Raw genomic sequence first — 23,847 nt, forward strand, 5'->3', positions numbered from 1 at the left:
TATGTGCAAGTAAGCAAACAAGTTAATGTACCATAAACTGTGTTTTGTTCATTTATTTTGACAACTGTAGTTTGCTTTTAATTATGGTACTTCCTAGCAGACTAGTTTGCCTGTCTATTTTGCAGAAGTACTGAACTCCTCATGCTACTATGTTTTTCCCCCAATGCTACTATTTAAAAAAAAAAAACCAACCAACCCAATACAAAAAAAACCCCCAAAACCCAAAGAAAAACCAGCCCCAAACCAACTGATAGAGCAAACACTGGCTGCCCTCTGTCACTAGAAATGATGAAAAAGTAGTAAAAGACCTCAGAAAACCTGCTTGATGGATGATCCACGTTTTCTGCTCCTGAATCTCCTTGTGGGGAAGGATCCACCAGTGATACTTCATGGTGCTGGAGAAGTTTTCATTTCAGGCATCCTTCCAGTGGGACTAACAGCTCTTTGCAGAACAGATTTGGTATCTAGCTGCATTGCTGATTTTCTTTTCAAGCTAAAGATGTCCAGCTAGATTCAGAAGGACATCCCTTTCTGTAAACTAACACATTTCAACATTTTTCTCTGACTTAAGTTAGAGATTTGACCAGTTTAAGTCTTTAAACAGTTTAAGCAAGCTCTCCATCAGTGAGAGTTGCTATATTATTGCCCTGCATTCCACCACTGCTTAGAATACCACTTAACTGCTGAACTTGCCAGAAGTGGCATAAGCCAGTAACACAGGCAGCCATTTGTGAAAACACCCAGCACTTTCTTCCATAAGTGCATAACAGGCTTTTTTGGACTGACAAAGATGTTTTTAAAGGATACCTTCTTATGGTGTTGAACTACTGATTTGTTCTGGTTTGTTATTTTTTGGTTTTTTTCTACATAAAAAGTAAGCAAACAGTTGACTCTGTAATCACAAGCTTTTACAGGACAGTGTAAACCCTGACCCTTCTCATGTTCAAAGCACAAACCTTTGCCTCTTAGGTGAGACTTGCAGACCAATTATTAATGACAGATGTTGTGTGCACTTTGCCAGGCAGCAGGTAACTATAGGGGAACTCCCCAACTCCAGGGTTTGGTTCCCATGCTAAGAAAAGATTGTGGTCTGGACTCTGGAGCACAAAACAAGCACATAATTTGGCACATGCAGCTTTGCTGGTTGGGCGAGATGTCACTGCCAGATGAAAGAAGTAGGTCACTTCAAGAAAAGCTGCCCTATGACAGCCTCTCAGTCTAGTTCTTAAGCGGCAGTCAAATACCAAAGCCAGCAGAGACTCCTCATTCCTAAAGCAATGGCTACAAAGAGCCAAGAAGGGAAATGGGAACTCATGACCTCTTGATCCTCAGGTCAGAGCAAGTCCTGCCAGACCACAGCAGGGTTGGCTTGGTTATAGAAATAAAGAAGGTGGTCGACCCAGTTTGTTAGGAAGTAACAAGTTCCCTCAAAGGGTTGAATACTTATAACTGTTTTCTGCCACAACCACCATTCAAAGCTTAAAGACTTGTCCTACCACCTGCGTTAAGTATGTTCATGACTGATGGGGAGAAACCCTACGAAGGCAAGGACTAAAAGATAAAGCAACTAAAGTAATAACTAAAAAAAAGGGAGGTAATTGGCAACACATTCTCAGGCTGGAAGCAAGGTCAACCTCTATGAGAACACAATTGGAAAACAGCAGAATGCAGCTGGAAGACAGTAATTTCCTTCTCGGATGTTTTTTAAATATGGAAATAAAACAATTTGAATAACTCATAGGCTCAAGCACCTAAGAGCTCAGCAAAAAGATTAGTACAACCAACCTTTTCAGTTGCTACTTCCTGCTTTCTTGAAGCTTTTCAGAATTGCATAAGCAACACTGAAGCCTATCTTTAACTGGAAGTCACCTACTCCAAGCAGAAAGGAAGCATTTTTCTCTCTGTAATTGCCCTCGTTTTCCCCATAAGCCAAGTTCTTCCTTCTTCCAAATGGAGGGAATGTCTCCACTTGGCCCATCCATGGCTGTATCCCTCTATCAGCAGCTGGCAGCCACAGGTGCTAGGAAAGGACTGGTACATCACAAACACAGCAGTACAGTAGCTACCTGGCAGCTGTCACAGCAGATTATCCTCTTAATTCCCCTTTAAGCTCAAACAAGAAAAGCTCTATCATCTCCTTCTTGCACATCCCGCTTTCCTTCCATGGATGTTTCCCTTCTGGACAGTGCTTCAGATTTCCAACACCCTGCCTGCTCTGATACCTGCTGCTTATACCACTCATCTCTGCAGCAGCATTACCCACTGCTGCTCTGATCCTGGCCTGAGCCACGGCTCTATACTCTAAGGATATCCTCCTGCTGAAGAGTTTCAGTCCTACCCCACAGCCCTAGCTTTCCTGTGCTACTGAGAAAGAAATATCTGACAGCTATTGCTGGTACCCAGGCATCAGACACTCAGAACAGTGTAAAAGGCTCTTCCAACCCCATGACCCACTGTTTTTACAAGCAAAAAACCCACCTGCAGGCAATAGAGAGTAATCCCCACAGCCATCCAGCAGCAACAGGATGAGGACTACCCATCAAGATAGCCTTCTGACAGATCACAGCCCTACTCACAAGTCTATCAGTTCCATTCATCACTGTGCCAATGCAAAGGCTCACTGCACAGCCCTGGTGCCGGACGTATCACTTTGCACTGCACTGCAGATTAGAGTTACTCATGTTCTTCCAGGTAACCAGAACATTGCTGCCTCCTGCTACCCAACCTTACAAGATACATCTCATTTAAGGAAGTAAGTTCAGAGTAGCTGCTCCAATTCAACTACTCACACTCAGCAAAAAGCAGCACAGATAACCCAACCATTTAGGACCCTGCAGCTCTAATCTACGCTAGCATCCTATAATCACCAAATGAAAGATGCATGCATTTCCCTTCAGCATGATAGTTCTTCCACCTTGCCTAAGCCATTACACCACTTACACAACCTCAACGACCAGCCTCCAAGGAGGCTGTCACAAGACACAGCCAACTTTTTTTTCTCCCAGGTTTGCTCACATGAACTCTCCTGTGTTGATTCCCAAGCAGCTTCGAGGCGATCCCCATCATGGTCTCCTTTGCTAAGCTCAGAAAACCTTGCCTCAGTCCCAGCTTTGAAATCATGTCTTTGTCTGCTAGAGCTCCAGTACATTGTTTTTTGCTGCTCCTCTGCGTACCATATTCACCAGCTCCCTGGCAAGATCTCTGGGGCTGTCAGCCATCAGGGAGGCACGCTGGAGCAGACTGAGGGTCTTGCTAAGGAAACTACAGTGTCCTACAGCCCAGTGTACAACTGAAATGAAGAACAGATATTTCACAAAATAAAGTGGCAAAATTCAAGTGCTGAAAGCCACAGGCGCTGCTGTGGCAGCATATGACAAAGATTTCTCAATGCTTTTGAGGTGAAGGACCACCTTGCCTTTGGAAGGCAAAAAATTTATAAAATACCACTGTCTTGCCTCCACCTATTCTATGAGGACTAGGATGGGCAGTCACACTAGAAATAAATTTTCCCTCTGTAAGACCAACTGAGTCCTTAGCAGTTGGGCAGACATGGTTTTATTATCATCACTACTGCCTGCCTGAAGCACAGGCAAAGCTTCACCTCCCCGCTGCAGCTGAGAGCCACCAAGCCACCCCCAAGGGCAGGTCACCTTCGAGACTGCCCAGGCACAAATAAATAGTGCTGGCCTACAGGACAACAGATTACTTGAGCCTAGAGAGAAATGTGCTATTCGCAATTTTTTGCCACCAGAACTGGGAATACATTTGATCTGAGAGCCTCAGGCAAATCCCTTCTCCTCTCTGCATCTCAGCTTCCCCATCCATACAGCTTTGCAAAGTCTGACACACACAAGCAAAAGGCACTGCAGAAATGCAGAAAGCCACTGAGCAGAATGGCAAGACAGGGGCCAAACAGACACAATCGCCTCAGATTTTCTGAAGATGGTTATTTATTCATTCTCACATTGTTTCAGGAGCACTGAGAAGACTTAACTGTGATAAAGGTCCAACGGTTGCCAACCAAGTATTTTCTTTAATCACATTTGATGTTGTTCTTAAAGCAGTCTGCCAGCTTCTGGAGTCATTTGATTATATACAAGTACTACTTCAGAGCAAACAAGCAAGGGATACATTTTTATTTGTTTGTTTCAGTGTTTATAAGTGGTATTTTCTTAGAATTTGCAGTGTGAAGGAAATTCACAGTACTTATGTTTGGATCTATTTTTCATGAAAATTGAATAAAAACAGAAAAACACCAGCCACCCAAATCCTTCCTACCCCCCAGTAATTAAGTTTCCATGAAGTGAAAAAAACCCCTTGCTAGTCAGCCAACTTTGTTTAGGATATATTTCATAAATCAGCCATGTTCAGCTTATATCAGCACAAACGAACAGAGAAGTAGAAGCCTTGCGGCAACTGTTCAGACACCTGAGAAATGACAGCCAGAAGCCAAAGCTACATTTGTTGGGGGGAGGGAGGTTGGTTTGAGGGTTTTTTGATCAAGTTTTTGAAAGAAATTCAACTTGACTCATTATAAAGGCAGCATGGGAGAATGGATGGGATGGGGATGACACACACGCAGAGAAGGGCATTGCTCAGTTGGGGGAATCCAACATACACCAGTGTGCTGCAGTGTAGACCTGGAGTACTCAAACACAAGACTGTCAGCACTAAGGATACTATAGCTCCAGCTTGAGCCAATAGATACCTCAAGCGCTGTATAGCTTGTCAAACAGAGGGGGCATGATGTACAATGAGTCATACTGTTCGTTCTTCCCATCCTCTTCATGTTCTATTCATGAGAGTAAAAAAAAAAGAGACAAAAGTTAGTGTTTAATCCTGAGAACAGGAAGGGAACAGCTAAACTTTAGCAAATCACCATCTCCTACTGATGTAAGGCTTGCTAAAGAAAGGGAACAGATGTAACTGCAGGCCCCTTGATAGAATACATATCCTTGATATACACATGAGAAATCAGCAACCATCGACAAATTTCTTGACATTAGCCTAGTTCCAAAGGCAGAACAAGATCCAATTCAGATTACCCAAAAGTCTTAATCTGCAGGACTCCTCAGAAGAGCCATTGATCTAAGCAAAAGGGAAACTCCCATCCTTAAAAACACCAACGACAACCTGCATTGAAATAAGCAGAATAGATAGAGTCATTTCATCTCAGGGAGAGCAAGCTAGACTTTTTTTAAGTATTTCAGCTAAATTCATATGGGCACCATTCTGGAGAGGTCATGGAAAATCCTGAAACAACTGCTCAATGAAACAGGGAAAACAATACCAAAAAACCTCCAGTGTGTTAGCTTCAGCAATAATGCAGTTTTGAAGTGCCACTATCAAATCAATAGTATTGCTTCCTTGCTCTCTGTGCTAGACACCCAAATCCAAGGGAAATACTGCAGACTCAGAGAGGGCTCAGAGGACCATAACAACAATATTTTGGATGTGGAGACACTTATTTGAAGGTAGACTGAAGACTGAATAGCAGACTTTAGAGACGAAATAAAAATGTAAAATCGTGACTAGCAGAGAGAAGTCATAACTTCAGTTTCTCTCCTCTTGGTCTCATAACAAAGGGGAATTCAATAAAAGCTACAAGTTATAGAACAGATAAAATAAGATAGTCTCAAAATGTCTAACCAGACTGCAAAGCTTGAAGCCAGAAGAAGCTGTCAAGGCCAAAAAAGCCAAAAAAGAATCCCCCTCAAAGCAATCAGACATATTTATATGGTTAAGAACATAAAGAGATTTAAGAGTCCATGATAAAAACTCTTGGTACAAGGTATTCAACTTCTGGAATAACCCCTGAAAGTTAGTGAGAGACAAAGATAATTGCAACTGCCCAAATCAAAGCATCATGTCTCCTTTTATAAATGGTTGGCCATGGAAACTGCTGGAAGCAGGTACTTGGTTAGATGGACCAGAAGTCTGGCGGCTCCATGGTCAGCCTGTTTTTAAGCTTCATTTGGATATAAACACATTTAGCCCTTGAAAATGGTGTTTTTCAGAAAAAATATATTCACCAAATTAAATGAACATTCTTAAAAAAAAAAAAGGAGTATCACATGAACTCAAATTCAGACAAAAGAAACACATTATCATATTACCCATCTTCATTCTGAGGGCACAACAGAACCATAAGATCCACAAGATGAACAAGCTCTTCCTTTCCTGATGCATATCAGTTAACCACCTTAAGCTGCTCAAGAGGGCACAAAAAATTGTAATATTAAAAACCACATCCTCAAAACACATCCAGTTCTCCAGAATTAGAATTTACTTGCTGTTTCCTAAAATTACATTTTATTTTAGCAGTCTTAAACCCCACCAAATTCCTACAGTATTTATAATAACAAACAGTACGTGCAATCAGCACTATATACAGTTAGTTCCTTCCAGTGCGGGAGAATCTACAGACCAATTGATGCAAAAAGTTCTTGGGTTGTTGGGGTGGGTTTGGGGTTTTTTCTGTTTTGTTTTAAATTGAGGTGTTTCCCACTAGCTACTTGGTTTAACACATCAAATATCCAACCACACAATCGATTTTCTATTTGCAATTGATCAAATACGCTGATAATCACTTTTTAACCTACCTACTAGCAGAAGACCCATCAGAAGTAAACCTTGGAGAAGCTGCAGAACAGACACACTGAAGTAACAATTCCTCCTAAGAGCCTTTTTTGTTGTTTTTTAAAATGCTAAGGACAGATTCAAAAACAACCAGGCCATTTCCTAGACTCCTGACCGGACAAAGCCGCCAGCCAGCAGGAAGCCTTGGGCAGCCAAGCAGGAGCTCTGAGGAGAGGAGGCGGCCGCCCCGCCGAGCCCTCAGGCAGGGGAGGCGTTTGGACCCACGCTGCCTCCTTCAGGGTTTCAGTCAAGCACAGAGGGCCACCCACTCCGCCATTTATTTTTAGTTATCGGTATCAAAAAGAACCAAAACCCCAGGCGGCCCACACTAGACAGGCCCCGGGGCCTGCCCTCCCACCGTGTGAGACCCCGGCTGGGGCCACACGCTGTTTGGATCAACCGTTCCAGGTAAGCGAGGATCATCCTTGTTTGGGTTTTGGGCTGATGGCAAGTTGAATACGAGGCAGCATGCCCTGGCAGCCAGAAGGGCCAACCGTGTCCTGGGGTGCACCACGCACAGCACAGCTAGCCGGTCAAGGGAGGCGACTGTCCCACTCTAGACGGCACTAGTGCGGCCCCACCTCGGGCACTGCATGCAGTTTTGGGTGCCCCAATACAAGAAGGACATCAAACTATTAGACTGTGTCCAGAGGAAGGCAACCAAGATGGCGGAAGGCCTCGAGGGCAAGGCTTAAGGAGCAGATGAGGTCACTTGCCCTGTTCAGCTTGGAGAAGAGAAGGCTGAGGGGTGACCTCATGGCGCTTGTCATGGTTTAACCCCAGCTGGCAACTAAGCACCACACAGCCACTCGCCCACTTCCCAGTGAGATGGGGGAGAGAATTGGGGGGGGGGGGGGGGGGGGGGCACCAAACAAAAACCACCTCGTGGGTTGAGATAAGAACAGGTTAATAGAACAGAAAGGAAGAAAATTATAATAATAATAAAATAACAATAACAACAATAATAATAAAAGAATTGGAATATCCAAAACAAGTGATGCACAATGCAATTGCTCACCACTCACCAACCAATGCCCAGTTAGTTCCTGAGCAGCAATCCCTCACCTAGGCAGCCACCCCCCACCCCCCCAGTTTATGTACTGGGCATGACATCACATGGTATGGAATACCCCGTTGGCCAGTTTGGGTCAGCTGTCCTGGCTGTGTCCCCTCCCAACTTCTTGTGCCCCTCCAGCCTTCTTGCTGGCTGGGCATCAGAAGCTGAAAAATCCTTGACTTGGTATAAACACTACTTAGCAACAACTGAAAACATCAGTTTGTTATCAACATCATTCTCATACTAAATCCAAACCATAACGCTACCAGCTACTAGAAAGAAAATTAACTCTATCCCAGCCAAAACCAGGACAGCAGTCTACACTTTCCTCAAGGGGGCCAGCAGAGGATGGGGTCTCTCTGGTGACCAGCAATAGGACACGAGGAAATGGGATGAAGCTGCTTCAGGAAAAGTTCAGATTGGACATTAGGAAAAGGTTCTTCACCAAGAGGTTAGTCAGTCACTGGAACAGGCACCCCAGGGAAGCGGTCATGGCACCAAGCCTGTCAGAGTTCAAGGACAACACTCCTAGTCATATGGTTTTATTTTAGGTAGTCCTGTGAGGAACAAGGAGTTGGACTCAATGATTGTTACAGGTCCCTTCCAACTTGAGATATTCTATAATTCTATGATCCTTCACATCACACCCTCCAGCACTATAAAACACCCACCACCTTCCAACAGTAGACTTAAAGCTCACAACTACGGAGGGTTGGGGGAGACATTATCTGTGGAGAAGGCACTGCAGCTCTGGTCCCAGCTCACACAGTTAGGCTCTGCAAGCCTTCATTTCCATAAAACACTTAAATCCTATAAATCAACCTTCATCCCCAGGAGGTGACATCTATTACCACCTTTCTGCTCCTTGCTAGTTTGCATCACCTGCATAGTCCCCTTCTCCACATACCACCTGCTCTGGGGGAAGCTCACCTTCTGCACCATCAGCAGGCTCTACTGCTTGCTAAGGAGAGCACTGGTCAGACAAAAAGTTGGAACCAGCTGGTTTTGTGCTTATGTCAAAATTAAACCACATGGATTTTCCTCTGTTCTGTTCGAAGCTGGATGTCCTGAAGGTATCAAAGTTTCTTCCCCTCTCCCAGACACATGCTGCCAATTCCTCTGAATATTGGTGGGCAGGCTGCCTCAAAGCACAAGAACAATAACAAAACAGTGCCTTTTTTTTTTCCCCTCTTTATTTTGTAGTTCACAAAATGGAAAGACAGCCTTTCTCTGCTCAAAAATATTTTTCAAGGTGGTCACCTGGCTCCAATGTAACCATTTCTTCCCCCTGCTCCTGAGGTGCCTTAAATCAGTATTTGACACCAGACTGAGCAAAGCAGCAAAGTTAGCAAAAGGTGACAAGTAGTTGTTTTCAATATGAAAGGCTTCTGCTGAAGCATGTCAAAATGCTAATTCAAATACTAGATAATCGGCATAAGTTTTCAGTCTGGTACAGGCTACTTCTGTCAAAAAAATGCCATTGGCTACGTGGTCCTCCTAACCAAGCAAGTAACTCCCACAACTTTGCCACAGACCTATATGCCAAAATGAAAATATATTTAAATAAGTATGTTCTTGCATATACTTTGGAAGCCAAGGAATTGTTTCTGATACAACAATAGTGCTAATAAGTTCGCACCAAGATACAAACAGCAGCCAGGTCAAATCCTTAAGTCACTCCGTAGGAAACCTAGATAGGAGCTTGTTTTAGCTCAGAACTACACTGAGACCTCATATGGTCCTTGCTAATGAAACGAGAGGAAGCAGTAGTATCTATTTCCAGTGTAACAGCAGGGAAACCAGATTGCAAGGTTCTTCTGCTAATATGAGTTACTATAGTGTTGCGGGAGCTTTGCACTGTTGCAATAATTGCAGATTTAACAGGCTTTTTCATCCTTCTCACCTTCAAATCCTCTCTCCCTCAGAACAGCTTAGTGCTGCCATCTACTTTTTTTATCCTAACAGGGTTTTTTATTATCCTAACAAAGTTCTTAGCAGACTAACTCACCCACTACGACAACACTGGCTCACTTGAGTCTTTACAGTTGGGTCCCCACATTTATACTTAGCCCAGCTCATCACCACAGGCAAAATTAAAAGCAAAGGAAACAAAATACAGGATCAGATCCAAAGTCCTTTTAATGCTAATTTACACTTGAGCCCTCAAATATTAATAAAGAAAAAAAACCAACTCCCTCAACTCTCAACCACAAGATATCTTCTACAACCCTTGCAGGTATTAAGCTAGTAAACTCAGAGATGACAAAGCGGCAAAGACATAGGTCTTATCAAATCATCAGGACGGTTCCGGAAAGCAAATCTATCTAGCTAAAAATGTTATTCAAAGTTTCAGTCCTAGAAGATTAATAAAAATCTTTTGTAAGTTGTTTATTTGCACAGACACTAACACCGCTGGAAAAAAAAAAAATTTCCTGGCTAAAGGATCTATCACCTGAATAAAGAGGCTGAAAAACATTCAGGCATTTTACTAGAAGACTGCCTGCTGCTGATCAGGCAGGAGCTAGTCTTGATTAATTCTCCACCTCACTTTTTCATTGCAAACATTTTTTTAAAGTCTGAGCAATTTTTTTTCCACACAATTCCCCAACCACTATTTGTTGAGGGTCTTAACCCTATTTTGGGTAGAAGGAAGAGCTGTTCAGACCACAGCACTGCTCCCACTCCAGTCTTCCCATGAAGCACCAGGAATAAGGGGAGGCCACAGCACCTTCTGCATCCCCACTAACACCACACAAGAAAGACAGTGCATCCATCCTCACTGCAAGTATCTCCCCAGACATTGTACTCTGGAGAACTATGCTGTTGGCTTATATCTTTGCTTCCCTTCATCCCAAACAAGATCCCTCTAACCTCTGTGGATTAAATCAAAGCCTCTATGTGCACTTCATTCGGGGTGGAGTGGTGGGAGGTCTGCAGGTCTGTGCTTGCTTCATCCTAGCAAGGTGCAGTCTTTTGACCTGAACAGTTTGGAGAATAAGAAAAAAAAAAAAAATTCTACATTTCATCATTATCCACCCTCATGACATCAGCTACTTTTGGCAAGCAACAGACATGCTCTGAATAACTCCCATCTTTATCTAGATGGCCACAAACACAACATGGGGTCCTAACCACAGGTCCCAAAGCTGCACTTATGGCGGGTACCCAAATCTCTACTCAAATCATTCACAGCATGTCCCATACACATGCAGAGAGGGTCCTGCATAGGGAGAAAGGCTTTTACCACTGCTCTGCCTACATGTCACAGCACAGGCTGTTCAGATCACTGCCCAGGTTTGCAGTTTGGTCTCATATGACCTCAGGCCTCTGCTGAGACTGCAAACAAGTCATGGGGGCTCTGGTGGAGTGAATATATTTGTCCACAGGGAACTGAAGGGAATTAATCACATTATGTGTGCTGTACCAGGCTGATGAAGGTCACACATCTGAACTGGGGCAGCCCAACCTTCAGCAGATGTCAACTTCACAAGGAAGCACCCTGAGAAAGGGTGAGAGAAGGTATTTTCAGAAGTGGATTTTTTTTTCCCCCCTTTCTGAAGAGGCTTTATTTCATAATGGAAGACGGATGGGAGAACAGAAAAAAACAAAACCAAACCAAAATACAGTTTTTAAAATAAAAATTCATTTCCTAGCTGTCATTCTTGGGTTTTGCATATCATGCCTTAGCATTAACTGCTGCCAAATGCAAGACATCAGGTCCATCTGGCAGATGTACGCTTCCCCAGCTGCCAAGAGTTTCCTTAGGATTCAGGGGCTTTGCTGTTAAGTATATTTGCAAATTCCAGCCTCCTAAATGAGTAGGGCTCCTGAACAGCAGCCTCTGCTTCAGAGTGCCCTGGAAAGGGGGGAGTAGAGGTACACTGCAATCATCCAGAGTATCTGCTGTGCTTGTTTGGTGGGGAGGCCAGTTTCCTGGTAACCAATGGCTATATCAGCTGTGGAAGAGCTTTAAAGAATTCCTTTTCGTCCAGATTATCCCTAAGTAAAATTAGAAAGTATTTAGGAAGCAGAGGGGAAATCCAACCATTCAAGCTGACATCATTACTTATTTACATATAAATACAGCCAGGAAATAAGCATATGTATTTATACATAAACAAAAAAGCTATCCATACAATGTTTCATATACTGCTTTTCCATCCAATATTTACTACTTTATTCGTGACTTAAGAAAAAACTTTCTCCCCAAGAAATTGGTGATAAAATGCCCTCTGGTGGGCGTGACTGTGGACCTTTACAGCAACAACCACCTCCTAAATAGTTCAGAGCCTTCAATATATTCTTGGGATTGCTATTTTTAATGGAGTGAGACAAAGCACATACTTGCTTTCCAGAAGAAACAGATACACCCCTGACTAGCAAGCCCATGCTTTACTGCTAAGTATCTCTGAACTAGAATGAGCTATAAGTTAAAAAAAAATCCTATTAAAGCATGCCATGATTCCTAAAGTTATTTTAATGTTCATTTTACTTCTTTCGGATAATTACTTATTTTTGAGGAGGAAAAAGTAAGAGAAACAGAAAGGAAAGTGGCATTGAATTTTGCTTTGCCTCAGCATAACAGAATCTTTCTAGACCAAAATGTAGAAAGGAGGGGTTAAGAACAGTATTTTCAGAGCTTATGAATCATTTTTGTCCTGTTAGAGCACAAGGCGCAGCTAGGAAGGAGGACCTCACTGAACAGGCAAAAAAATAACAGCCCTTGTCCCATAAGAGTTTACTGCCTAAACAGAAAAGGCAAGGATGGAGAAACCCCTCAAAAATAAGCTGAGGTTAACAGGATGCGTTTCATCCTAAAGATGCTCAATAATTGTGGGTGGTGCTTTCATTAATCTGAAACAAGATAAATCTAAAAAAAGAGAACTGAAGACTTAAGACACAGTGATAGAAGAGGTAATTCAGCAACCTGGGGGCAGAGTGCCTGTGCAGCTACTTCAAGAATATATATATACGTAAAATAGACTGCTTTGACAACACAGCCAAACCAGAAAAGGAGAGCCACCAGGCAGACTGGACTACGCAAGCCTGATCCTAACGTGGCCAAAAGAAGCTGCAGTTACACACAGAATTGAAGTTGACCCCCCATAGTGTCTAGGGATTTTTTTTTTTGTGCAATAGAGAAACTTCAGATTTGCAGCTAAATAAAGGTAAGCAGAATAAAACACTCGCATCACATGAAAGAAAGTGGAAGAACTCCACTGCTTTCCTGAGTTCCCTGGGAAGCCTTTGTGCTTCTATTTCATATGGGATATGGCACTTTCTCTATTCACCCGGATGGTTAGAAATTTGTTTCCAACTTCCACAGTACAATTTGCAGTTAATTGTTGCTTTACGCTAAGAATATTTGCAAGTTTGATCTACACGTGGAATGTGAAGCATTTCTGTCTTTTTAAAGATGTTTCTGGGCAACAAAACTTTGCTTGTGAAGTTTTTCTTGGGTATAAACAACGGTATGATTTAACATTCACCCTCTCCTACCCTCAGAAAGAAAAACAAAACTGTCAAAAACCCCCTCATTTATTTGAGATCTGTCCTTTATATATGTAATGCACCCCTGCTCTATATAGAGCTCCGTCCCTCTCTAGTGGTAGCCAGGTCACATACCAATTGGTAAGCCTGCTCCGGGCTTGGCTAACAGATGTTTTTCAGCTCAAGGATCAGAAACTTTTAGTTTACAATTCAAAGATCCCTCTCTGTTTATTCCTCTTTGCCAACAGCCCACCCAGAGATTCAGAGTTACATTTACAATGTGCTCTGAGGACAGAGGCTAAGGGTTTCACAGAGCAATGCTGTCACTTCGTGTAGTACTGCATAAGCTCTATCACCACTTCACAATCGTCATTCTTTTGCAAGCATCTCTGGACATTATGTTGATTGCAGCTACAGTGAAACATATTTCTCTTACTAGATACAGCAAGCCAAGATTAAATGGTGTATTTGTGCATGTAATAGTTATACACACAATGCTCATGCTCCTAAGTTTTGGCCTAAAATTAAAAGTAACACATTATCTAGGTAAGATAAGTACTGACATTTCTTGGGTCTTATCCTGATGGTTAGTCTTTTCTCAAAAGCAGCTTTGCTGTTAGAGTAGCAATTACAGGTGTAAGTTACACTACCCCCCCCCTTCCCGCCCCCTTAAAACAAATATAAAATATTTATAATGTATAAAAATAAAATTCATGCTACCATGCCTGACAAGCATAGAGGAAAAAAAAAACAACACTCTTTGGGGGTTTTTTTGTATCTTTCAATTTTCTAATCAAGAAGATGGCCCAAGGCTGTACGGTTCTGATTGTTGTTAAATTCACAATCTTTCTATGAAAATAAGGTTTTGGTACTTTTTGTTTTTAGAGTAAAACTATCCTCTTAAGCAAGCTTAGAAATGGCTATAGTAAAATTCAAGGGGCTACAGGTCTACTCAAAACCAAGAACTGGTATGTTCTAATCTTACAAGATAATACTTAGACACGGGAGGACTTATAATCTGCCACCATATGCGATGTCATTTTAGTAAGTACCTTGAGGAAATCTGAGCCTGTTCATGTTTTCCTAAAGATGAATAACTGCATGATAAACAGTGTAGTCTGAAAATAGGAGGAAGGAAATGGTTAACCAGGACTTCCACTCAGATTACATGCAGCAAAAGTCTGACCAGCCCACTGGCTTCTCCAGATGAAAAGTACAGAGGTACCTAATGCCCTGATTAACCATCACCTCAAGCAGTAGATGCCTGGCCTCAAGCTGCACCTGCATTTCCATCATAAATTAGAGTTTAAGCTTCTCAACCTGACCCAACCGGGTGTCATTCTTGATCTCCAGCCCAGACCACCTTAACTCTGCCATCAGAGCACTGCAGCTGCATGAAGTTCTTTGAATAAAGAAGCCAACACAGCACAGGGGGTTGGGGTTTTTTTGGTTTACTTGTATTATTCTTGAAATACAATACTTCAATAACTTAGCTGTTGCAACCACAAGATTTGTCCAAGAACAGTTTTTTAGAAGGCTTGAAGGATGCTGCTGTGAACTGTTCAAGTGTGATATTGAAACAGCGAGTTTAAGGAAACCTTGCTGCAATTTCTGTTTAGCAAGAGCATCCTCTCCCCACACACAAATGGGCTTTCAAAATTTCTATCCGAGACAGAGGAAAAACAAACAAACCAAAATAAAGGGTATTATGGCAGCAAGTGAACCACAACTGCCTTCATCTTTGGCTGCATTTCTGTACCCGAGTACCACTTTTAAAGTTAGTCCTGTATTTTAGAGACTTCAGGCAAGCCTTTTTGTTTCCTTAATTCCTATACCATTTCTATGCTCTATTTTCTCCTCCTATAAATAACAACTCAAATATCGGCCACAACTTCCCATTGCCATTTAGTTCACAGAGAGATAAGGTTGTGATGTTGCAAAACTATAACTGCCCAGAAGTTTAATCATAAAATTACACACTTCTCTTCCAAAAAGAAAAATGTACTAGAAAATAGGCTTTACTCTGGGGATTTGATAATCTTAAAGAACAGGCAGAACATTTATCTAGTATTTTCAGGGTACCAAATGTAACTTCATTTAACTCTGTAGATTTGGGCCAAGGACAAATTTGGCCCATTTTATACAATACAGAACTGTAAGGGGAAAGAGGAAAAAAGGTATTGAAGCACCTGGACCACACAAACCACAGACAGGAAAATATGCCTAGTCCTCAACCAGCCACCCCCCTCTCTTGCAATTGCTGTCATCTACTGAGATTTGCAGACTCTTTCTTTGGCCTTAAGACCTTCACAGTTGAATTTCACAAGTGATTTGTTCCTCATGGTACAGAAGCATTGCGCAGCATCAGATACATATTGGAACATGTCAGCTCCACAGGTGTTAACTAGATCAGGATTTGGTCCACAGTTCAGCAGCTCGTGACAATTCACACATCGAGATCAACTGAGAGGTTCCCCAGAAGGTCCCACGCAGCCACATCCCACGCTTCTATGTGCTATAGGCAGCTTTTAATCAAATCTCATTACATTTGTTTACAGTCTCAAGGCTCAGATTTCAGAAAGCAAGAGGGTAGTTTTTACTTTGACTTGTACAGATACCACAAGGAATAAAATGTTGGCATAGACAGCCAAAGTCTCACAACTTCTGAATTTGAGATTGGGCATTCAATCCACCCTGCAGAAAATCCAGACTAGCATCAGTATAAATGGGATAAGAGTTAACTCGCAAAAGATCAAATCCAACTTTCATTTATGCCTATGCAACATTGATTTCTGTTAACTACATATGTGTAACCAAGAGCAACATTTGATCTGAAGCATAATACCTTGATGTCCAGCTATTGTAAAACAGAAGCAAAAAGGTAGCTACAAACATTTGACTGATGTTCTGCAAGGAGGGCACTGCAGTAGGCTGTACCAGCAATTCATATTAACAGAATTAAGATGGGGCACGGCAAACCTCACTATTAGAAGTAATTGCACAAATATTTGGAGTGTTCTTCAAAAAAAGAAAAAGATGACATGGGGGAAAGGCAACAATGCCACAGACCAAGAAATAAGCTACTACATGCAAATACATGCAAGCTTCTCCCAAGTTAATTCCCCTCTTAATGGAATATTGATTGGTATGCTCAAGGTTTAGAAATGTGAAATAATGCGGGGGAGAGAAGGAAGAGAAGACACTCAGAACAGTGAGTTTTGTTTAAATAATATACCTCCCTCATATGGTCAGCCAAAAATAGCATAATAAAGAGGGCAGTGCAGTATATTTAACATTTTGCCTTGCATTTTATTAGCAAATCTGTCAGAGATGACCTGAAAGTGTTAACCACACATTTTTTTCACCCCTCTCCTAATGAGGCAAGGTACAGCATTTTTCATAACCTCTCACCACACAATACTCTTACTGTATCTGGTATTTCTCTACTCCAAATAGCATAGACTACAAAGCATCCGTGGTAGTATCTAGGCTTTTCAGATGTAATCTATCAAGCTGTTTGTGAAATTGCGGAGGGAACCCACTGTTTGGGGTGGAAAGCAGAGCTGCCCACAATCATGATGGAGAACATGTGGATAAGCTTTGTGGTATCTACTCCTATCCCCAAGTGAGGAAGGAGGACGAGGAAGAAAAAAAAGTTGCATCTTTGGAGCTGTTACTCATATGAATCTCCCATTTCTTAAAGAGAACCCTTAAAATAAAACCGGTGTCATATAATCAAGCAGCTACTTATTTCTACCTTCTAGAAATCGCTACCTATTCCAGGGACTACTACCACCTGTACAATTTTACAGAAAAGAGTTTCTTCTACCCTTTTTCCTTCTGTCATTCACAGAGTCCTAAGATATCCCTTATAGCCTCCAACACATTTTACTAAAACAAGCCATTTAAAAAAAGGCAGAAGGGCAGGGGGGGGAAACCAAACCAGAAGAACCATTGCCATCAGAGCTCCTAGCCTTCATACTGCAAGAAACAGCATCATGCTCAACAGCTCTACTGACCCATCCTGCTACCAATATATTAAGGATATACTTAAGAATATAGGCACCATCAAGGAGTTGTTTCATAGTGTATAGGTTGATACAGTTTAAATTAGTTTATACATTTTACATACACATGTATTTTTATGCTCTGCCCCTCATTCCAAAATGTAAAATAAATTTCATACAGAATTAGCAACTTCTTCCCCCCACCTCCCAAACTTTATGAAGCGATAAGGAGTAAGCTCCAAAAGATATTCCTTATATGTAGTTATTCTGTAGCATTTAATATAGTTTCAAAAGTATTTTCCAGATATTTATATACCTGACAACATTTTGTAATATGAAGAGTTCCAATTTGGCATTGTTCCACTCTTGGCAAGCAAGAGACAACAAAAATCAAGAGAAAGTTAAAAATGAATTTTTTGAAGTATACAATATGTTAGGAATAATTTAATGAATTCAGGTGTTCAACAAGCTACAAGTCAACCAAAATTTGCAACACATATTTCAAAGCACAGGTAAACACAGCTGCATCCACTCTAAAATTACTCCATGTCATGTGATTATTACAATGAACTTCCTGAACTCTTTCACCTCTCTTCTTTTGATCTGGGGTTTACCTGTGGCTGGAAAAACTAACAGCATTTAAATTCCTCTCCCTCTAATTAGGGGAAACAGCACGTTTAAGCCTCAGACTGAGAAAAGAAACTTTTCTTTGAGTAGTTACAGCATGCTGCGATCTGCAAATCCACCAGCATTGCTTTTGCAGACCAAAACAAAAATCCTACAACAAGGTCTGACAAAGCATATCTCAGAGCAGAATTATCTGATTTAAATATTAATTACTCATCAGCATGGACTTTAAGAAGTGTCTGAAGCAAAAGCTCTTAAATCACACTTTAAATCCAGGATTTCTACTGTCTACATTGTCATGCAGATTATGGTTTTGGGGTGGGGGGGGGTTTTGTTGTTACTTTAAAAAAATAACAGAGAGTGAAGACTAATGAGTCTCTCAAGGTTCACAAATATCAAGATATGTACGAATAAAGTCCAGCTCAACAAATTAGGCACATCTTGAGTTTGAGACCTGCTACAGGACACCATTACTGCCTCAGATACCTCTGTATGAACTTGAGGGATTCTTCACAGCATCTCTCAACTACATTGACAGACCAAAAAACACACTCCTACCATGTGCACACCTGACAGTTTTTAGTTAACAGCAACTCTGCAGAGGAATTGTATCAGTGGCAGATTTTCTTCCAAACTGCTGCACTGAATGATTTCCAATACACACCCCTAGAAATAACCTGATTTTCTCAATCAAATTGCGTCTTACCTGTATTTATGCAGAGTTTAGTCCTACACCTGGAGACAAACCCAAGAACTGTACATTCACATCTTCCAGTAAGCCAAACCAAACCTGAACAGAAGTCCTAGTACTTAATATCACATCATATAGCATACTGTAATGGATGGCCAGGAATTAAAAAACAAACAAACAAAAAAACCACAAAATACTACAAAAGGAATGTTCAATTCATTTTAAAATAAATCTGTCCTTGTCTGTAGTTCGAGCAGACTACTTCAGTGAATCAGGATTACTATTGCAAGCCAGCACTATAAATTACCTGTAGTTTAAGGCTACTGAAAAACTACGTGTTTTTCTGATGTTAATGCCAATTATGGCAAAAATCCAAGTTGAGGATATTTGAAAACCTAGACCTAAGCATCACAGATAAAAAAAAGCAGCACATACAAATTAAGGAAAATGGTCTCATGTTCCAGATATTCTAATCTACAACATAAAATTATTTATGGAAGAGTGTGACTAGGAATTCAGTTACTGTCATTTATCAGATGGTCAAGACAGCACAGAGGTAACCGGCTGCATAACAACAGCACCAGGAAGGCTTCTCAGGGCATCTCTTATACCAGGTCTGTTCAGTTCTGGTTTAACCATAACAGGTGAACAGCGCATATTCACACCCTGTGAAGTACACTGACTTTTAAAAATCTGACAGAAAGGCGTTCCCATGAGAGATTTCTAATCTATTTCCTTTTAATCTCTTTCTTTATAGCTGAGGAAGAGTTCTTTGTACTTCTGGTAACAAAGGAAACATAGAAGTGACAGAAGCATGTCAAAGCTGTTTACGTTTCCTACAGCCTCGCACTTGGAGTTGCTGTTGGCAGGTTACTTCCTGAGAAGACAGTCTTCAGCCTTTGCATAGGAGCTCCACCTTCCTACAAGTAACTTTATAAAAGAGTTAACTAATAATCCCCTAATAGAGGAATGCTAAAACCCTTCCCCACAGCGGGTAAGCTAACAGAAAATCAGAAGGGAAATTTAAAAAATGTGGCAAAGGGTTAATACAATAATTTCAAGTAGCCACCAGTAAATTCAAGGCAACATTATATAATTTGTATGTTTGTGGGCTTTAGGTTATATGTATTTATACAGTATTTCTTCTGTGAAGAGATGAGTACATTAAGAAAGTGATTAGATGCACAAATAAATCACAGTATCTAATCATACTGTGTCATATTTAAGGTTACTGAAACAGCACACTGCGAGGCCAAATATTGCAAAATGGAAGATCCGGAAGGAAAAAAAAAGCTGAAGGACCAAATAAGTCACTAACCCACGCTGAGATTTTAGCTAGCTAAAAGCCTCGATTACAGCACAAAGAATTAATGATCTGAAAACGATGTAGACCTCTGTGGTGCACTATGAAGTTGATGCTCTGCAAACAGAGCAGCTTCAGGATCAGGCCTTCAGGTGCCTGGGCTCCCTGGGTCCATAGCCTATGGCAGTAAATCCAAGTGCATCAGTGTAGTTAGTGGACAAGTCACTGCAAGAACCTGAGTAATGCTACGCTCAGCCTAAAGTTAAAGAAGGGATGCTAAAAAAAAAATTAACAAAAATATTAAAGTGACCCCACAACTTAAAAGTGCAACAAAACCCCCTCCAGATTAGTTTGAAGATTAAAATAATAAATCCCACAACAGGGCTATAACGGAAGGGATGGGAGTTAAGCAAGAGAGGACAGACTGGAAATTCTCTCTCCATTTACAGATGCAGAGGTACTTCCCCCCCCCCCCCCCCCCCCCCCCCCCGCAAAGCTGTGTGAGAGTTTCCACCACAGCACAGAGGCTCTAGACAGAGGAAAGAAAAAAAACAATACATATATATACACACATATATTCATTACCTCTCCCCTTGTTTTTGGGTTTGTTTGGTTTTTTTCCTGTGCTTCAGAAGAACTGGGTCCATTGGTTTTCAGAACTAAGTTAGAATGTCAGGAAAACAAGTAGGCATGGACAAGACTGAATTGCAGATGAGCACAGAGAAGCAGAGAAACAGCATCGGGACAAGCGCCAACAACTGCAAATAGTTAAGGCCCCGATTCTGGTGGTCATCAGCACAGTGCCAAACTGGAGCGCCATCAAGGGAAACAACAGATCACAACCTGGGAGAAGGACGACGCATGGGAGCGAAGCCATATCGCTAGCTAGATGAACACAGAAAACCTGGGGATAATGAATTCTTCTCACAAACAGGCACTAGAAGCAATAGCATGAGATATGGTACACAGTAAACCCAAAAATCATATCTACTTTCTAGATCCGTGTCTTCCCCTCCCTTCATTGAGAGGACTTCCAGTCAACATACACAATATATACTTTTTATTATTGTTTGAAGAAGAGCAGCAACCCTGGCAGCTTGCTAATCTAGAAGAAGAGACAAAACAGAGGTGGTTACTTTCTCCTCTCAAGATTTCTGCTTCGAAAAAACAAATGAACAAGAAAGGATTTGCTCCTGCACACCACCACTTCTTGTTTTGTTTCAGCAAGACTTCAACAAAATCTAATTCACTATGCCATGTATCTAATATATTGGGTACTTGAAGTATGACCATCACTCATTAGAAATGTAATTAAAAAGTGACAAAACTAGATTCCCCCTCCCCAGCATGCAGATGAAAACCAGTAACCCTGCCTCTATTTGTAACCATGACAACTATAGAATATTTTATTTCAGTAATATAATTCACACTGAACATTTGCTCACAGGTTTTGTTGTTAAGGGAAAGGTTGACATACTGTGCACACATTTCATAAGCTACCGGAGACAATAAATACAGGATAGCCAGGCAGTTTGAGACCGAGAACCCAGTATGTATTTCAGAGTTCATTTAAGACCCTCTACAGGAAGCTAAATGAACATGAACAAAAATTCATCCGAATTAAGTGTTACTGGTCATTACTTGCAAGAGGACTACTTGGTATGACTGGATGTTTTTCAACTTTGAAATAAATCACAACAATACTCTCGTATTTTGGAAGAGATAGTAACTCAAACCCTGAACTTTAATTTTCAATTAAAATACCACAGGCATTATTCAGTTTCTATTAGGAAATATCAAAATAGATGTTATGGGCAAAGATATCTGTATGAAACAAGGCAATGAAAGACATAGTTTACATATGCTGGCTAAGTCTTATTCTGGACAGGTCACTAAATTATTTGCATATGTCCCATATTTCATCTTAAATTGAAGACCACTTCCATAAATACACGCAATGAGGACAGGTTATAAGAAAAAAAAAACAAACCCAAAAAAACCCAAAAACCCAAAAAACCCTGTACATTATTCAGAAAAGATTAAACAACCTCCTGAGCATAACTAAAGTTTGACGCAGATAAATGTCAGTGTAAAATATGGCTATACTTTATTTTTCTCCACATGGGGAAAAATAAAGATAAAGCCATTAGCAGTTTAAACCAGAATACAACAATAATAAAAAGAAAAGACACACTGTTGCTTTGTTTTGGAGGCAAAAAACTAATAAAAAGAGCAAAGCTTGCTGGAATACTATTCCTTCTCTTACACAGATCATCACATCTATCAAGGAGGATTTAAAGTTTCAGCAGATTGCTAATTATAAGAGACAGTAACACTGTTCTCTGCAGTCACCTTAAAGCTACAGTAGTTGGTTTTTAAGTACCTCAAAACTGACCTCAAAAGGATAGCCCGATGAACACGTTTAAATCGGTGCAAGACTCGCACGTGCCTACATGTACACACACACACTTGCTCAGTTGTTTTAAAGAATATCACGAAAAAGAAAGTTTCTTCATTTCTCAGCAATATGCTCCATATAGCCTTCCGTTAAAAGAAATAATAAGCCTGCAGCAAACATGCATGTCTTTTTCCTTCATTGATGGAAAAGTGATTAAATCCCCCTTAATCTAGTTACCAGAAGGCTATTTTTTTTTTCAAAAGAGTTTTCATATACAATAAACAAAAGATGAACAGGCAACTACATGGCCAGGGCTCCATAATTTTTGGTGGTGGTGGGGAGAGAGATTTGTCTCCAGCGCTCTAGGAATATTTTCAGTTTAATAAATGAAGCCAGAGGAGGGGAGAAAAAAAAAAAAAAAAAATCTTGGTGACTATGAGCACACACTATTTATGAAGTGTCTGAAAAACACCACCATCCATCCCCAGAACTCCCTTCCTCCAGACCTTTCTCCACCCTCCGGGGAAGCAAAGGAACCTGAACCCAAAATCCCGGGGACCACAGACCTGCATTCTCGCACGGCAAGGACAGCTAGTCACATCCACTCAATGTCACCAAAAAAAGTAGCTTTTCCCTCCCATCCTATGCGAGACCTTCCAAAAACAGGTACTCAGGGGATGCGCCTCTGTGCTCCTAACGGCGCCAGACAGCACTTCGGCTCAAAGAGAAGTTAAAAGAAAACACCCCCCCCGCCAACAAAACAAAACAAAAAAAGCAAAAAAACACATCAACAGAAAACCCCAGCAGCAGCCAAACAAACCCTCACACCGGCGAGGACTGTCTTACGGCGTGGCAAGGCACGGCGTGGGAAACGCGTACGAAGTGCTTTTTTAAAGCAAACACGTATATTCGAGCAATATTGTGCCGAGAAGTTCCTCGTACACATCACGCGTGGGGAGCGGGAGGAAAAGGAGGGGAGGGGGGATGGAAACGTATTCCAGGCACAGGGAGACGGCGGGGCTGGCAGAGGCATTTGGGAAGGGAGGGAGAGAGGCTGCCCGCCGGGCTGCGCGCCGATCCATTCCCCGGCAGTTTCGGGGGCGGCTCCGGGTGGGGGCCCGGGGATGGGAAGGGGGGATGCACCGGGACAGCCGGCCCCGGGAGGGGTGGGGGTTCACGGGGACACAGCCGCTCCCCCCCCGGGGGGTCGGAGGGTGTGTGGGGGGGGGTTGTTGCGCGGCCGACCCCGCTCCCCGCCGCGGCGCGGGCGAGCGCCTGAAGTTGTGGCTGCGCGGCGGGGGTGGGCACCCGGACGCTAAGCTGAAAAAAATCCTGGGGTGGGGGGGGGAAGGAAGAAAAGCATCACAATAACGTTCTGATCCCCCGCCGGCTCCCCGCACAGCACCCCCCAGGCAGCAGGAGGCACGCAGGAAGTTTTTAATGCGGGCAGCGAGCGCAGGCGCAGGGCAGCCGCCAGCCCGGCGATGCCCGGCACGGCCGGCGGCGGCGGCGGGGAGCTCCGCGGGCGCGCAGCCGCCGCGCCGCTTACCTCCCTCCGCGGGGGCGCAGGCGGCCCTGGGCCGGCAGCGCGGGTGCGCGGCCGCGTCCTCAGGCGGCGGGAGGATGCGCGGCGGC

The 23,847-nt window shown here is 42.2% G+C and overlaps 1 protein-coding gene across 1 annotated transcript in view; it reads right to left on the reverse strand.

The window, feature by feature from the left end:
* The window catches only part of KLHL29 (kelch like family member 29), a 408,889-nt gene extending 385,042 nt beyond the window's left edge, over positions 1 to 23,847 (reverse strand). The window contains exon 1 of the mRNA XM_052809692.1: positions 23,762 to 23,847. The gene's annotated coding sequence lies outside the window, so the exon portion shown is untranslated. The remainder of the gene's footprint in view (positions 1 to 23,761) is intronic.

The sequence above is a fragment of the Harpia harpyja genome, chromosome 15 (genome assembly GCF_026419915.1).
Source record: "Harpia harpyja isolate bHarHar1 chromosome 15, bHarHar1 primary haplotype, whole genome shotgun sequence".
NCBI lineage: Eukaryota > Metazoa > Chordata > Aves > Accipitriformes > Accipitridae > Harpia > Harpia harpyja.